The sequence below is a fragment of the Ovis aries genome, chromosome 24 (genome assembly GCF_016772045.2).
Source record: "Ovis aries strain OAR_USU_Benz2616 breed Rambouillet chromosome 24, ARS-UI_Ramb_v3.0, whole genome shotgun sequence".
NCBI lineage: Eukaryota > Metazoa > Chordata > Mammalia > Artiodactyla > Bovidae > Ovis > Ovis aries.
This window is the reverse complement of record NC_056077.1, coordinates 26,022,828-26,039,195: the sequence shown is the minus strand read 5'-3', so window position 1 is coordinate 26,039,195 and position 16,368 is coordinate 26,022,828. Positions and strand designations below refer to the sequence as shown.

The following is a 16,368-nucleotide window of genomic DNA, read 5'->3' as shown; positions in this document are numbered from 1 at the left end:
TTTGTTCGATTGAATGCAAGAAATGGTAAATGGGCTGAGAAATCACCTGGAACTTGGCTGGGTTTGCAGGGAGAGAGTAAAGGACCCCTCTCATTCTCATGTAGGACCCCTCCTCTTGCCCACTGGCTGCTCTTCCCAGTAGATGATGGAAAGTTCCCAAGTGGTGGGTGAAGACCAGGCTGCCAGGCTGCATGGAGGTTGAGTGCAGCAGAGGTGGCCAGCTGTGTCTGGACTGACCTTGGGTCCCCTACTGGGCTGATGTGCACACTGTCCACTGGGCGGGTGTCTGTTCCTTCTCTTATGAGATGACCTCCTGTGGCAGGTCCCCTGTGTTTCCTAGAGTCCTTCAGTAGGGGACCATGGTTCAGATTTCTCAAGACTTGGGAGGCGGGATGGCTTGGCCTGGGGAAGGGCCTTATGTCAGGAAACAGGCCCCATCTTGGGGCAGCTGGCAGCAGCAATTCTTTCATGTGAGGGTGAGTTGCCTTCCATCTGTCTCTCTCTGCTTTGTTTTTAAAAAATTCATTGCATTTATTAGATAAGCCATCACACAATGATCCCTCAACATATTTCATGCTGTAAAGAGACAGCCCCTGCCATCAAGCTGTGCGCTGTAGCTGACAACAGGCTCACTGCTCACCCCGGCACGCTTGTTGCGAAGTGTGCCGATGTCACAGGCTGGTGGGAGCAGCCATGAGCATGGGAGATCCAGCCTAGTACCGGCCATAGCTCCCTTCTCCTTTCAGGAAAAATGGTCGTAAGCATCGAATTATCTGTGTGACTTGGGGAAGAGGCAACATGAGCAGATGAGGCCAGTGTCCGAGTTGCCTCCTTGCCAAACAGAAATGACTGATCAGGAAGTGGACTTAAAAAAAAATAATTGTTAATTTTTGGCTGCACTGGGTCTTCGTTGCTGCTTGAGGGCTTTCTCTGGTTGCAGCGAGCGGGGGCTACTGTTGGTTGCAATGTGCAGGCTTCTCATTGCGGTGGCTTCTCTTGATGTGGGGCGTGGCTCCGGGTGCACAGGCTTCAGTGGCTGCAGCACGTGGGCTTCAGTGGCTGTGGCGCACAGGCTTAGTTGCCTCAAGGCATGTGGAATCTTCCTGGATCAGGGATGGAACCTGTGTCCCCTGCATTGGCAGGCGGATTCTTAACCACTGGACCACCAGGGGAGCCCCAGGAACTGGTCTTGATGGCTGGGAGTTTGGCAGACTCTTTTCCTTGCTTCCCTGCTGATGGAGGTGCTAACGAGCAGTGCCAGGTCGACAGAGAGGAGGGAAGCAAGAAGCCGGAGGAATCTACTCCCTGCATAATCAGCGCTGAATAATTGCGAATTGACTTGTAATTGCAGTTGTGTCAGCTGAGTTGCTGACGCTAAAAGACAGGAACAGGCAGACAAGAATGATGGGGTCTGGAAAGAGGATGCAGGATCTGGGATTGATGCTGGCAAAGCAACTCAGGGGAGTTAGGGGAAATTTTTTTTGTTGCAATTTTAAACTGCAAGGGCAGAGGGCTAATGCCATGGGAGAAGGTTACCGGGAGGAGAGGAGAGGCATACAGGAAGGAGTGATGTTTCTTTGCAGACAATAAACAACTGCCAAAGAAATGCCAGAAATGACACTTGGAGAACGTATGTGGGAAGCTTAGAGAGCTGCTCGTCCTGAAAGAGTTATTGGTTTTGTTCAAGCGTCATCTGATGCTCACTTAAAAAAACGGATTTTATTTCCCCTTTTGCAACAGTCTGGAGGGGAAAATCAAGCACATAACGTCTGCCTCGTGTCAGTATTCAGATGCTTATGAATAAACTGACACCGGAAGGATAAGGGAATATGGTGGGCCCGGACCTGGCCATCTCCCGATGTTCTCTTGTGTGGATTTATCCACTGTGGGGATTGTCCAGAGGAAATGCCCATTCCAGGGTGGGGTCCTTCCTGCCACTCATCGGGGTATCAGGCCTCTGTCCTTTGTGGTGAGCTGTGAGCAGGCAGTGGCTAAGAGGGTGGTTTTGCAGGCAGATAGACCTGGGCTTGAATTGGTCTCCCACTCACGCTAGCTGCAATGTCTTGGGCCATGTCTCCATTCCTCTGACCCTCTGTTTCTTCAACTGTAAGATGAGGCAGATAATGACTGTGGCAGTGGCCTCTATACTTATCAGTATCTGTGAGCTCCTCTGAATTTCCCAGCATCCTTTGCAGTGGGATTGACCATGTGACTGATGTGGCAGGTGGGATATGAATGGAAGAGATGCAAGTCCTTTCTGGGCCAAGGTGGGGAAGTGTCCCATGTGTTCTCTCCATCCTTTCTCTTTCTTCCCATGGTGCATCTGTGCCATGGAAGCAGCCTGGGTCCTTGAGTCACCTCATGGATGGGAGGCATGCAAGAGAGACAGCTGAGAAATAAGCCTTTCAGATTTTGAGATATTTGTAACAGCAGCTAGTACTCATTACCCAGATACAGTAGTGCTCCCCTGGGGGTTGTTGTGGAAAAATTAATGAGGGAGGCAGAGATTATAAAAAGCTTAGCCAAGTGCCTGGAATATAGAAAAAGTTCAATAAACATTAGATATGCTTATTAATTGATTTACTTGGCAAATATTTATTGAACTCCTGTCATATGCCAGGCACGTGGACTGACAATAATAACAGCATACATTGTAATAACAACAGACACATAAAAACATATTCTGAATCGCAAATAATAAAATATTAATAAGTAAATATATGTATGCGTATACATATATACGCATACATATATGTATTAAACACATATGTATATACATATATATATATATACCTAATATATGTATTTTATACATATGTATTTTGGGACTTCTCAAGTGGCTCAGTGGCAAAGAATCTGCCTGCCAAGCAGGAGATGTGGGTTCGATTCCTGAGTTGGGAAGATCCCTTGGAGAAGGAAACGGCAACCCACTCTGGTATTCTTGCCTGGGAAATCCTGTGGACAGAGGAGCCTGGTGGGCTACAGTCCATGGGGTCGCAAAGAGTTGGACATGACTTAGCGACTAAGCAGCAACAGCGATATGTATATTTTGCACGCCTCAGTAAAATAGAAGGGCTTAAGTCATTCATTCCTTCAGTGTTTGCTAAACCTATCGCGTGCCAGACATCATGCTGAATGGTGGGGATGTGTGGTTGAATAACTTTTCACTCTTAAGTTGCTTGCTGGCACATACAGGCAAATCATTCAAATGCCAAGTGACAGGTGGGGTCTTATGGAGGGGTCTTTCCAGAGTGCTAGCTGGGTCCCTAATTCTTCTTGAGGGAATCAGGGAGGGCTTCACTGAGGAGGTGGCTATGGAGTTCAGTCTTGAAGGTTTGAATAGGAGTCTGGCAGGTGAGAAAGAGCCTTTCAGGCAGAGGGATGGATAGATCATCACGTGGTCTTGAGTTTGATGAGATGTGATGAGTGCCTTGGCTTGAGTCCAGGGTAGCCATGGTGGGCAGACAAGGCTGTCTCTCCAAGAGGTCCCCGTGAGAATCTCCATAACCATGAATTTGCTGCCGCAAATGGTGAAAGAGATTTTTTTTCAGATGTGATTCAGTTAAGGATTTTGATTGGGGAGATTATCCTGAATGTTTCAGATGGGCCCAATTTAATCACATGAGTCCTTGAAAGAGGAGACCCTTTCCAGTTGTCATCAGAGAGGGAGCTTTGTCTATGGAAGGAGAGAGATTCAACATGGCTGACTTTGCAGATGGGGGAAGGGACCATGAGTCGAGGATTGTGGGCAGCCATGAGAAGCTAGAAAAAGGCAAGCCTGGGGAATCGTCCACAGAGTCTCCTCGAAGACACATAGCCCTGCCAGTGCCATGATTTTAACTCAGTGGGACTCTTATTGGAATTCTGACCTATAGAATTACAAGATGAAATTTTGTATTTTTTAAGACTTTAAGTTTGTGGTAGCTTGTTATAGCAGCATAGGAAACTAATACAGTGTCTGAAGGAGAAGACGGAGACCGCACTGGAGAAAAGAAGGGGCAGAAGGGACTTCCTTGGTGGCCCAGTGGTTAAGACTGCACTTCCAATGCATGAGGCAAAAGTTCAATCCCTGGTCGAGGAACTAAGATCCCACATGCCACGTGGCATGGCTTAAAGAGAAAAAAAGGCAGATGAAATGCTCAGATTTATTCTGTAAGGGGAATGAGGCTCAAACTTCAGTGGGGTAACCACTTTTTCTTTGAATATTGATATCCTGTGTTTTGTACTGATATCAATTAATATTAATATTCTATGTTAATGTTCTGAGAGAGAAAGAGCTGCTTTAATGGATGTGCGTGCATTCATGCTACGGTGCTTCAGTCATGTCTGACTCTTTGTAACCCTATGGACTGTAACCCACCAGGCTCCTCTGTCCATGGGATTCTCCAGGCAAGAATACTGGAGTGAGTTGCCATGCCCTCCTCCAGGGGATCTTCCTGATACAGAGATAGAACCCGTGTCTCTTACGTCTCCTGTATTGGCAGGCAGGTTCTTTACCACTAGCACCACATGTGAGTTTTCCATAAATCGAATGTGTATTTCTGATTTACTTCTTGGGAATTTAGATTACTTCTAGTCTTTTGTTATTAAAATAATGCTGCAATGAATTATCTTGACCTTCTGTAATTTTGCACATGTGTGGGTATGTCTGTAGGAAGAATCCCAAGGAATGAAATTGTTGGGTCACAGAGAATATACATCTTTGGGAGTCTACATTTTTAATAAATGTCTGAGGACGTGATGATTCTGATGAGAACTGAAATTAAGTGAGAGTTCCTGAACGGAATTTCAGATTGGGGCTCCATAAACATCCTCGTGACTGACAGTGTGGAGGCAGGGAGACTGGACCTCAAGAGAAATGAATGTGTGTATATGAGAGAGATAGAGATGTTTAGGACTGACTTGGCACAGGTAAGTATAAGTTGATTTTCTTTCTTTGTTTTTTTTTTTTTTTTCAATCAACCTGGGAAATTCCTACAACATGAGAGGCTCTTTCTCAGTGACCCTGGGTCAGAGAGCCATATTGGGGTTGCTGGAGACATGTGTTCACATGTGAGGACTGAGTTCTAATCTCCCTTCTCGTCTGCCCAGGAATTTGACTCTAGGTAGATAGTTACCCTTGTAATGGGAAGGGGGGTTACAGTCCATGGGGTGTCAAAAGAATCAGACACGACTTAGCAACTAAACAGTGAGTCTTACAAGGTCAGGATTGCACTACAGCCTTTGACTTGTGACCCTTAATATCTCCAATAGTTTCATTTTGTTTGGGTGTTTTAGTTCAGTTCAGTTGCTCAGTCATGTCTGACTTTTTTTGTGACCCTATGGACTGTACCATGCCAGGCTTCCCTGTCCATCACCGACTCCTGGAGCTTGCTTAAACTCATGTCCATCAAGTTGGTGATGCCAACCAACCATCTCATGCTCTGTCTTTCCCTTTTCCTTCCACCTTCAATCTTTCCCAGCATCAGGGTCTTTTCCAGTGAGTCAGTTCTTCCCATCAGGTGGCCAAAGTATTGGAGTTTCAGCTTCAGCATCAGTCCTTCCAATGAATATTCAGGGTTTATTTCTTTTAGGATTGACTGGTTTGATCTCCTTCAGTCCAAGGGACTCTCAAGAGTCTTTTCCAACACCACAGTTCAAAAGCATCAATTCTTCAGTGCTCAGCTTTCTTTGTGGTCCAACTCTCACATCCATACATGACTAATGGAAAAATCATAGCTTTGATTAGATGGACCTTTGTCGGCAGAGTAATGTCTCTGCTTTTTAATAAGCTGTATAGGTTGGCCATTCTATGGGGTTGCACAGAGTAGGACACGACTGAAGCGACTTAGAAGCAGCAGCAGCAGGTTGGCCATAGCTTTTCTTCCAAGGAGCAAGTGTCTTAATTTCATCGCTGCAGTCACCATCTGCAGTGATTTTGGAGCCCCCCAAAATAAAGTCTCTCATTGTTTCCATTGTTTCCCCATCTATTTGCCATGAAGTGATGGGACCGGATGCCATTATCTTAGTTTTTTGAATGTTGAGTTTTAAGCTAACTTTTTCACTCTCTTCTTTCACTTTCATCAAGAGGCTCTTTAGTTCCTCTTCGCTTTCTGCCATAATGGTGGTGTCATCTGCATATCTGAGGTTATTGATATTTCTCCTGGAAATCTTGATTCCAGCTTGTGCTTCATCCAGCCCAGTATTTTGCATGATGTACTCTGCATGTAAGTTAAATAAGCAGGGTGGCAATATACAGCCTTGACGTACTCCTTTCCCAATTTGGAACCAGTCTGTTGTTCCATGTCCAGTTCTAACTGTTGTTTCTTGACCGGCATACAGATTTCTCAGGAGGCAGGTAAGGTGGTCGGGTATTCCCATCTCTTGAAGGATTTTCCAGAGTGCCTTCTTTGCCTTGCTGATTTTACTATGACTTCTCCATTCTTGAGTTGACTTTGGTTCATTCCCGGGTGAGCTAAATTTCAGTGTCAACTAGCTTTTCCCAGAGTGGTTCATGGACACTGTATTCTCCAAGTGCCTTCACGTCTGAGGATGTCTTTCCGCTGCCTTTGTAGCTGAATGTGCAGCTCGCCTGCCATTTATCTTCCTGCCGGCTCCCCTCAGGAGAATCCCATGCCCTGGGTTCTGGTTCTTCCATTCATCCCTGAGGATGGATTGGGTGCCAGCAATGCTTGGGCAGCCTGGTGGCCCGTGAGCACGGTGGGGGGGGGGGGCGGGTACATGGTGGGAAGATCAAAGATTGCCATAATTTGGAGTGAGTAACTTTGACTGCCAATTTCAGTCTAGCTGAATAGCAGATTAATTCTCTTTTGTCCTGTGTTTGGGGGTATGTGTTACTCTAAAAATATCCATGGCTGCTGTGTACAGCCATACAGGCTGTGCACTGCAGGACTCCAGGGAGCCTCATTTGTATAAACTCTCATGTGGATGGTCCTCCCAGCCTTGTGCAGGATGGTAGCCCTGCAAGCTCTGGGCGTGGAGTGGACCTAGAAGCACAGAATGCTTTTATCCCAGGGTTTGCCAGACTGCAGTTCTTCTTTTAACACCTTTTTGAATTTGTTCTTAGTCACATACTCCTGTTCTACTATGAATTTTTTTTTATGCTGCATATTGTCTCACATTTTCCTTACAGAAATGAATTTAAAAGGAGAGCTTTCAATTCCAATTGGAAATAGAAAGTCAGCATGGCTTGCCAAAAATAGAAGAAATATATACGTGCGTGTGTGTGTATGTGCGTGCATACAAGAAAACAATGCAGTCAGATTCTAACTGGTATTTTTGCTGTTTCTCTCTTTTTGAAACAGAAGATTACAAGTGTTAGAGCCATGTTTAGGACAGGCTAGCACAAAACTGATTTTTTTTTTCTGGAAGTAATCTTGAAGTGTTGGAAGGGAAAATCACTTCTCGTGATGTGACAGTGTTATTTAGTGTCACAGCTCCCATCATGAACCACCTGTGGGACGTGAGGCAGCACCGCCCAGTCTGATACCTCACTGGCTGCTTGAATCTCCTGGCAACATCTCCATGTGGGAATCCAACCTTTTCTTACATCCTCTCAGCTCCTGGAAGTCTGAGGGCTTTTTGGCTTGTTCGTTTTTGTTTTGTTTTGTTTTGGCGGATCTTAGTTTCCCGACCAGGAATCGAACCATGGCCCCCTACAGTGGAAGTATAGGGTCCTAACCACTGGACCACCAGGGAAATCTCTCACTCCTGGGAAGTTTAATGCCACCGGGGAGGGACTTTTTCTGTGGCTGGACTCTTCTTTGGTTGTGTTGGGTAGGGCTGCTCCTTGGGCTCACTGCATTTAGTTCTGGTCCTAAAGTCAAGCAGAAAAAAAAAAAATCAACTGCTTCCTACAAGTTCCATCCCTCCAAACATGATTAAAACCGAGGCCTCGGGGACTTCGCTGGCAGTCCAGCGGTTAGGGCTCAGTACTTCCACAGCTCAGGGTGCAGGTTCTATCCCTGGTTGGGGAACTAAGATCCCCCAAGCAGTGTGGTGTGGCCAAATTAAAAAGAAAAAAGTGAGGCCTCTGAAATTAGATTCCCTGGGTGGGATCCTGGATCCAACCACTTACTATCTTTGTGGGTTTGGGTAAGATACTTAACCTCACTGGGCCTCAGTTTCTTCATCTGGTAAATGGGAACAGTAACAGTGTCTCCTTCTTATGGTTGTTATGAGAATTAGACAAGGTAGTGCTTATGGAGATTTAGAACAGTGCCTGGCATCTTACGCTCAGACGGTAAAGAGTCTGTCGGCAGTGTGGGAGACCTGCTTTTGATCCCTGGGTTGGGAAGATCCCCTGGAGAATGAAATAGCAACCCACTCCAGTATTCTTGCCTGGAAAATCCCATGGATGGAACCTGGCAGGCTACAGTCCATGGGGTTGCAAAGAGTCAGACACGACTGAGCAAGTTCACTTTTACTTTTGTGAAAGTAAAAAAAGTACTTTTACTTTTGCACCTCATATGTGTTGATTTTAAGGGTTGGCAACTGTTGCTTTCTGTAGCCACAGACAGTGAGGCCCCTGGCCTCTCATACCTTCTTCTGGGTTAGAAGACATAGGACTCAAGTTCCAGCTTCAGCTCAATATCTGCCTGATGACAAGGTCATAAGCAAATCACGAGCCCTCCCTGGGCTTTCGTTTCCATGTCTTGAAACTGAGCATGGTGGGCTTTATGGCCCCAAGTCCCTCCTCCCATCCCCAGCCAAGGTGGAGACTTCTGGGTTGAGGGAGCAGAGGAGAAAAGTGAGGATATTAATACAAATGATTGTGAGCTATAACGTCTGTGTGTGTCAGCCACAGGGTACCACAGGAAAACTATACATACTCTCTCCTTAATTTCTCTCTCAGAACATCATTTTGAGGAGTGAGATAGAACAGAGGATGAAAGATATTCGATAGTATAAAACAAAAGGGCAGAAATAAGACTGAGGTATTGAGAAAAGCAGCTTTGCTTTAACCAAACCCAGCATATGGGATGACATAAAAACACCACAAATCCTTTATTTATCAAGCTCCCTTGAAAGAGGACAGTAATAATAATTGGGAACACTTGCTGAGTTCTTGTCATGCACCAGCTGTCTCGCATGTATGTTTTCATTGGATCCTGAACTATGTATAAGGCAGTAACAGCTGCTGTAACAAATAGACCCCTGAGATGGCAGGGGACTGACATAGTAGCTCATGGAACACAGCTGATGCTGGTGGGTGTCAGCTCTCCTCCACACAGGGATTTGGGGATCTGGCAACTTCCATGTTGTGCCTCCACCATTTCCTAGGGCCTCAGAGCCCTTTGCATCTGGGCTGAAGAGGAAAGAAAAGGCACGCCCATTTCATAAACGCCCGCCTCAGGAAGTGCCATACATCACTTACACTCACATTTTATAGGCAAGAACCAGTCACATGACCCCAGCAGGATGTAGGGGTGCTGGGAAATATTGTGCCTGGCGGGGCAGCCACTCTGTAGCAATAACTCCACACTATAAAAGGGGTGGCACATTTTTTGGATGGATAGCTAGCAGATTCTGTCACAGCTTATGTGGTGGAGATGACAGTTACACCCATTTTACAGATGAGGAAACTAAGGCCCAGAGAGTCTGGGCTGGGTCTCAGAGTTTGTAAGTAGCAGGGGCTCTATGAGTTCAAGTGTTTGTCGCTCAGTTGTGTCCGACTTTTTGCGACTCCATGGACTGTAGCCCACCAGGCTCCTCTGTCCATGGAATTCTCCAGGCAAGAATATTGGAGTGAGTAGCTATTCCCTTCTTTAGGGGATCTTCCTGATCCAACTGCAGGCATTTCTTAACCATCTGAGGCACCAGGGAAGTCCTTGAGTTCATAGCTCTTGCATTTAACCACTATGGTGTTCATCTGAAATAAGCAATTAGGTTCTTCTGGCTGTACAGTTCTTCAGAACAAATTCTTGCCTTCCATTTTTAATGGCCCCAGGTGCCCGAGCAAGGTGTGTCCGGGGGTCAGGGTGACACAGTTGTGATGCCAGGCAGGATTTCAGTTTCCAGTATTTCATCCACTTGGAGAAACGATTATCCCCAGAAAGTTGACCCATATTTTGAACTTCTGCCAGAAATCAAGGCCTGGTACCATCTGTAAGAGATAAATAAATCAAAATATCATCAGCAGATAAGTGTATGCCATCTGCTGCCCTGTCAGTTGAACTGGCAGAGGCCTCCAGAGAATTCCAAGGAAGGGCTTGCCAAGGCTCTGCTGCCAGCGTGGAGAGCGAGAGGAAAAGCTTCACTTAGAATCTGCTGGCATGTTTCTTTACTTTCTGCTCTTGGTGCTGAATGCCTTGAATCCAGCCCAGCGAAGGTGTGTGAATTTTCGCCCTTGTCAAACAGCTAAAATCGTTTCTCTTCAGCCACATTTGTTGGGGGTCCAGGACTGTTTTCCTCTGCTCTCCCAGCAAGTCAAAGACTCCTGCTATACAGACAACTAGCCAAGTGCCTGCCCAGGGGTTGGGCTCCATGGAATCTGGGTCTCAGAACCAGAGGTAAACTCAGAACCAGCCATGTTTGGGCATCTGGCCCAACTTCTTGAAATGCAGCGCCATCCTGATGGATGCTGATTTTTTTCCTGGAGTCCTTTTGGAGGGCATCTGAGACTTCCCTTAGAAAGAATAGATTTTTCTAGAACCAGCTTATTCTGCTCGGGCAGCACAGAGTAGTGGCTAAATTCAAAGGATCTGTGATGGGCCATCTCCACTTGAATCCTGGCTCCACTTTCCACTGTGTAACCTTAGACAAGTTACTCAGTCTGTCTGTGCCTCAGTTTCTTCATCTGTACAATGGGGGTGGTAGTTTGTAAAGCAGATTGGACCTGGCCCCTCACCCGTGGGGCTCCCTCCAGATGCCCTCTCCCTACCCTGCAAGTCCCTGAAACCTCGCCTTCACCATCAGGTGGAACATGGAATTAAGTCACGATCCTCAGACCAGGATCTGGGGACCCAGCCAAGGACTCTGGGACCGCCCCCAGAGCCCCTTCCTCTTGCTGCTCATCTTCCTGCTGCCACGCAGATCTGGTGCCTGCGTGTTCATGCCAAGGGTGACTTGGCTGACCCTCAAGGCTCCTCACGCCTTCTGCCAGCCTTGGGCATCTGCCTCTCACCACCTCCCTGGATTGTGCTCGTGGCCCTGCCAGGCTCCCCTCACCTGCTCGGGCTGAGGCGGCACCATTACAGCCTCCTGATTCTGGCTTGAGAAGACATCCAGGTTCTCTCTCCTTTGGAGGAGCGCAGTGTGACTCTAACTTGGGATCCAGGGACCGAATCAAAAATAGCACTTCAAGCATGGGGCAGGCATCGTCTCACACTCCCTTCTGTTTTCATCCTCTTTGGCAAGCCTAGAGGGCAGATCCCAAAGGACTTTCATCTGGCAGCTGAGGCAAAGGCTCAGACCGATGAAGCCACTTCCTGAGGTCACGGGGCCAGGAAGAGGCAGAGGAGGGATGTGAACTCACGTCTTATGGTTTTGGAACCCAGACACCTCCGTTCACCTTTCTCGGAGGGCGCCCTGGGAGCTGTGATGAATGACAGAGGGATGTGGGTGTTGATGCATCAGGCTGATCCCTCGCAGGTGTTGCCTGATTTAAATCCTAACTGAAGACATCTTGTTTTATACCTGTTACCTCGTTTAGCCCTTTAGCAACACCATGAGGCCTTTTCCTGGCCAAAAAACCCAATCAAATAAATGAAAACCATTGTTCCCCCAGTGTTCCCACAGCTGGCAGGTGGCAGAGCTGGGTTTTGAACTCCTGGGAAGTGAGAGTGCAGGCTTTTCACTGGGGAGCACAGCCTGCCTGGCCCCCATGGGCAGGGCACCCGCCTCCCCTGGGCGCCTCCACCGTGAGCTTCTTTCTCAAGAAGATCAGACCTGGAGGAGGGACCTCGGGGTAAGATTCCTGGAATCATGCGTGCGTGGTGAGTCAGAGAGGAGGTGGCTCTGACCCACCGATTGTCTCTGGGGTGGATTCTTGGAAGCCTCGTTTCTACTGTTTCTGCTGAGAACCTGTGCCAGGCGCTCCCCTTGGTGGCAGGATCGGAGCACCAGCTGACAAACTGAAGATGTTGTGTTGAGGGCAATTTCTGAGCCACCCTCACCCTTAGCTTAGCCAGGTCCCACAGACAGTGGGTCAGAAGGAGTCAACAGCTAGAGCAGGTCAGGACCTCTTGGGTTGCGTATTTTATTCCTGTAATGCTAAAAGTCAACAGCCCCAGTAGGGTGACACCACAGGGTTTAAGAAGAAATGACTTTCCATTTGTCTTTTCTGAGCAAGGAAGCAAACCTTTCAAAGAGACATTTAGGATTTGTTTCAAGATAACCCCACTAGTAGTCAAGTACAGCTGTGAGAATTGGACCATGAAGAAGGCTGAGTGCCAAAGAATTGATGCTTTTGAATTGTGGTGCTGGAGAAGACTCTTGAGAGTCCCTTGGACAGCAAGGAGATCAAGCCAGTGAATCTTAAAGGAAATCAACCCTGAATATTCATTGGAAGGACTGATGCTGAAGCTGAAACTCCAATACTTTGGCCACCTGATGTGAAAAGCCAACTCTGAAAAGACCCTGACGGTGGGAAAGATTGAGAGCAGGAGGAGAAGGGGACGACAGAGGATGTGATGGTTGAATGGCATCACCAACTCAATAGACCTGAGTTGGAGCAAACTCCAGAGCATAGTCAAGGACAGGGAGGCCTGGCGTGCTGCAGTTCATGGGGTTGCCCAGAGCTGGACACGACTTACCGATTGAACCACAACGGCAGCTCCACTAGTGGTGGGGGTGGTGGGTGCAGAGAGAAAAGACTGATCATGGGGCGACAGTTTCCAAGCTGGGATGGGGACATGGGACTCTCATACTAGCCTCTCTGCTTTTGCAAAGGATAGGAACTCCCCATATTATGATGGTTAAAAAGTGTATTTCAGAGACAGTGTTGAATTGCTGGAGTCCAAACAAGCTAGTCTGCCCTTGGTCCCCACCTCCTCTGTGCAAGTCAGTCTCTTTCACGATGGAAAGCACTTTGGAAAGATACAGACCTGGGTCCAGCTCCCAGTCCTCCTGCTCCCTGGCTGTGTAACCTTGGGTAGGTCACTTTGCTTGTGTAAGCCTCAGTTTCCTCATCTGTAAAGTGGAGATGAGTACTGACTTTATACAGTTGTGACGTGTGCCAAGTTCTTAGCATGCTGCTTGCTCTGGACTCTTCTTGGGTCACTGGGCCCTCTAGCTTCTACCTGATGGTGGATAGATCTGCTGTTGACAGTGCCATAGGGGCCAAGCTGTGCCCGAAGTAGAAGGGGACAGTGTCTTGGGAGGTGAAACACTGGAAATTCAGGGAGATATCCCTTCAGGGTGGGGCAGGTGGTTGGTGGATAATACTTGATTTGTGGTGGGGGAGCCGGTGAACTTGAAGGCTAGGGATGGGTCAAATATGGCCAAATGGAGGGAGAGAAGATGTTGAGATTGAGAGGTGGGAAAAGGGAGGTTGTAAATCTGAACTACCAGGCAACAAGCAGCAGAAAAGGAGGTGAAAGGTGGCCATTAAAAATATCACCTCCAGGCTGATCTCCGGGCTCCAAGCCCTCTGTGTCTTGGCAGCTGTGAGGCTGGAATGCCTCTCTGATTGCCTCTTTCCTCTCAGGTGGGCCCTGAGATGCTCTAGAGCTCAGTTTCTTGTCTCACCTTGACCTGCAGGTGTGATGGCCACATCCGTAGGATTCTGTAGAGCTGCCCCCATATGGTGTAATCCTTGGCAAAGGCCATTTGTGAAATGCTCTTCATGTACTCATTCCATCACCACGTCATGTCCGGAGCACCTGTTACTGTACAGGCTATGAGGACACAGCAGCAAATGAGATGCGTGGTCATGGAGCTTCCACTTGTCTCAGAGACGCTATCTGGGCACTGTTTATTTACTAATTTTAATTTTCATATATCTGATTTACACTGTTGTATTTATTTCTGCTGTACCGCAAGGTGATTTAGTTATACACACACACACATATGTATGTAGATTCTTTTTATATTCTTTCCCATTATGGTTTATCACAGGATGTTGAATATGGCTGTCTGCGGTGCACAGTGGAACCTTGCTATTTATCCATTCTACATATAATAGCTTACAGCTGCTAACCCCAGCCTCCCACTCCAGCCCTCCCCCAAGCCCCTGCCCCTGAGCCCTGCCAGTTTGCTCTTTATGTCCCCAAGTCTCTTTCTGCTTCATAGATACGTTCGCTTGCGTCATATTGTAGATTCCATGTATAAGGGATCTATGGTGCTCGTCTTTCTTTCTGACTTACTTCACACAGTATGATAGTCTCCGGTTGCATCCATGCTGCTGCAAATGGCGTTATTGGCTTCTTTCTTACGGCTGAGTGGTATCCATTGTATATATGCAACACCTCTTTATCCGTTCATCTGTCGACTGACATTTAGGTTGTTTGCATGCCTTGGCTCAGAGAAGGCAACGGCACCCGACTCCAGTACTCTTGCCTGGAAAATCCCATGGACGGAGGAGCCTGGTAGGCTGAAGTCCATGGGGTCACTGAGGTCGGACACGACTGAGCGACTTCCCTTTCACTTTTCACTTTCATGCATTGGAGAAGGACATGGCAACCCACTCCAGTGTTCTTGCTTGGAGAATCCCAGGGACGGGGGAGCCTGGTGGGCTGCTGTCTATGGGGTCGCACAGAGTCAAGCATGACTGGAGTGACTTAGCAGCAGCAGCAGCAGCAGCAGCAGCAGCAGCAGCAGCAGCAACGTGCCTTGGCTATTGTGAATAGTGCTGCAATGAACATAGGAGAGCATGTATCCCTCTGACTTAGTTTTGTTTGAATATACACGTCTAATACCGTTCAGATGAGCTGGGACACGTCCTCTTTTGGTGCAAGGATTCTGAGCGCTCGACACATACACTTTAACATTAGATCAGCGGCTCCATGAGGGCGGGCACTTGCCTCCAGGTTCACTGCTGTGTCCCTAGCACCTTGAGTGGTGCCTGACACATAGTAGGTGCTCAATGAATGTTCACTGAATATAACTGCATGAATATCACACACTGGTATTGGGAACCAAAGAGAAGAATATTTTTAGGGATCAAAATTAATCCAAACATCCTCAAGTATCACTGCTGGTTGTGATTTGGATTCCTAGGATTGCGACAGAAAGAGAGAGAGAGAGAGAGAAGGAGAGAGAGAGCGAGTGATTTCATCTGCACTCTTGAATTGTTTTCAGAATGGTCCAGAATGTGGTCAAGCCCACAGCCCAGGCATATCTATGTGTATATATAACCCATGTAGAGGAAAAGTCCACACGCACCCCGTAGAGAACCCAGACGATAAACATATGACCGCATGCATACACAAGATCATTTTAGATGGAGATTGTGATAAGATTATGAAAGAGAAGCATGCAGGGTGAGGGGATGAGGGCGATGGCTAAGGAGGGGTGAGGGCCACCTTGGGTAGGGTGGCATACTGGTCACTCGCTGTTTACCCCTCCACGTCTGTCCTCTGCCCCCTGTGCGGTGAGAGACTGCCCTACTCAAGTGCAGTGTCCAGACTCCTACGTCCTCTTCTTTCTCTTTGGTTCCAGCCAGCGGGAGGCATCGGCAGGAAATCAGAGGGCAGAAGGGGGAGATAGCTGGGGTTGAGACTTCCCTGTTGGTCCAGAATCTGCCTGCCAGTGCAGGGGCATGAGTTTGATCACTGGTCCGGGAAGATCCCACATGCCGCAAGGCAACAAAACCTGTGCGCCACAACTACCAAAACCCACTAGCTGTAGAGCCGGTGATCGGCAGCTGGAGAAGCCACCGCAAGGAGAAGCCCATGCATCGTATTGCAGAGTAGCCCCTGCTCGCCACAGCTAGAGAAACCTCAGTGCGGCAGTGAAGAGCCAGTGTGGCCAAAAGATGAAAACAAATCAATTTTTTAAAAAGTTGGAGTGGTCCTCCTCCCCTGCCTAGTTCTCACCCTGTTGAGGTTTGACAGTGACCACATTCCTCTAAGGACTGTGTGGTCCCCAGATCAGCAGCATCAGCAGCCCCTGGGAATTTGTCAGAAACGCAGCTTCTCGGTCCTACCCCAGAGTTTCTGGTTCTGATACCTGTTTGGGTGCGGCTAAGCTCCAAGGGGCATGTCCTTCTCTGTGGCTTCACCTCTTGCAGCCTCCTTTCCCTCCTCAGCCCTTTCAGGCTGGAGCTGAGGGCTTTCCACATTGCTGGCCCCTCATCCCTGTCCCCGTGTCTGTGAATAGACCCTTCGCTCAGCAGTCTGCGGTGAGCCCCTTCCAGGGTGCCATCTGTTTCCTGCCGGGACCCTGACCAGTCCAGACGGCCAGGATGTTAATTCATATTCCTTTAGA

At 47.9% G+C, this 16,368-nt stretch overlaps 1 protein-coding gene and 1 non-coding gene across 2 annotated transcripts in view; one reads left to right on the top strand and one right to left on the bottom strand.

The window, feature by feature from the left end:
• GSG1L (GSG1 like) overlaps window positions 1-16,368 on the top strand; it is a 254,812-nt gene that overhangs the window by 67,487 nt on the left and 170,957 nt on the right. The window lies entirely within an intron of this gene.
• On the bottom strand, window positions 7,626-7,698 carry TRNAG-UCC (transfer RNA glycine (anticodon UCC)). Its single transcript has one exon. It is a non-coding gene; the product is annotated as a tRNA-Gly (tRNA).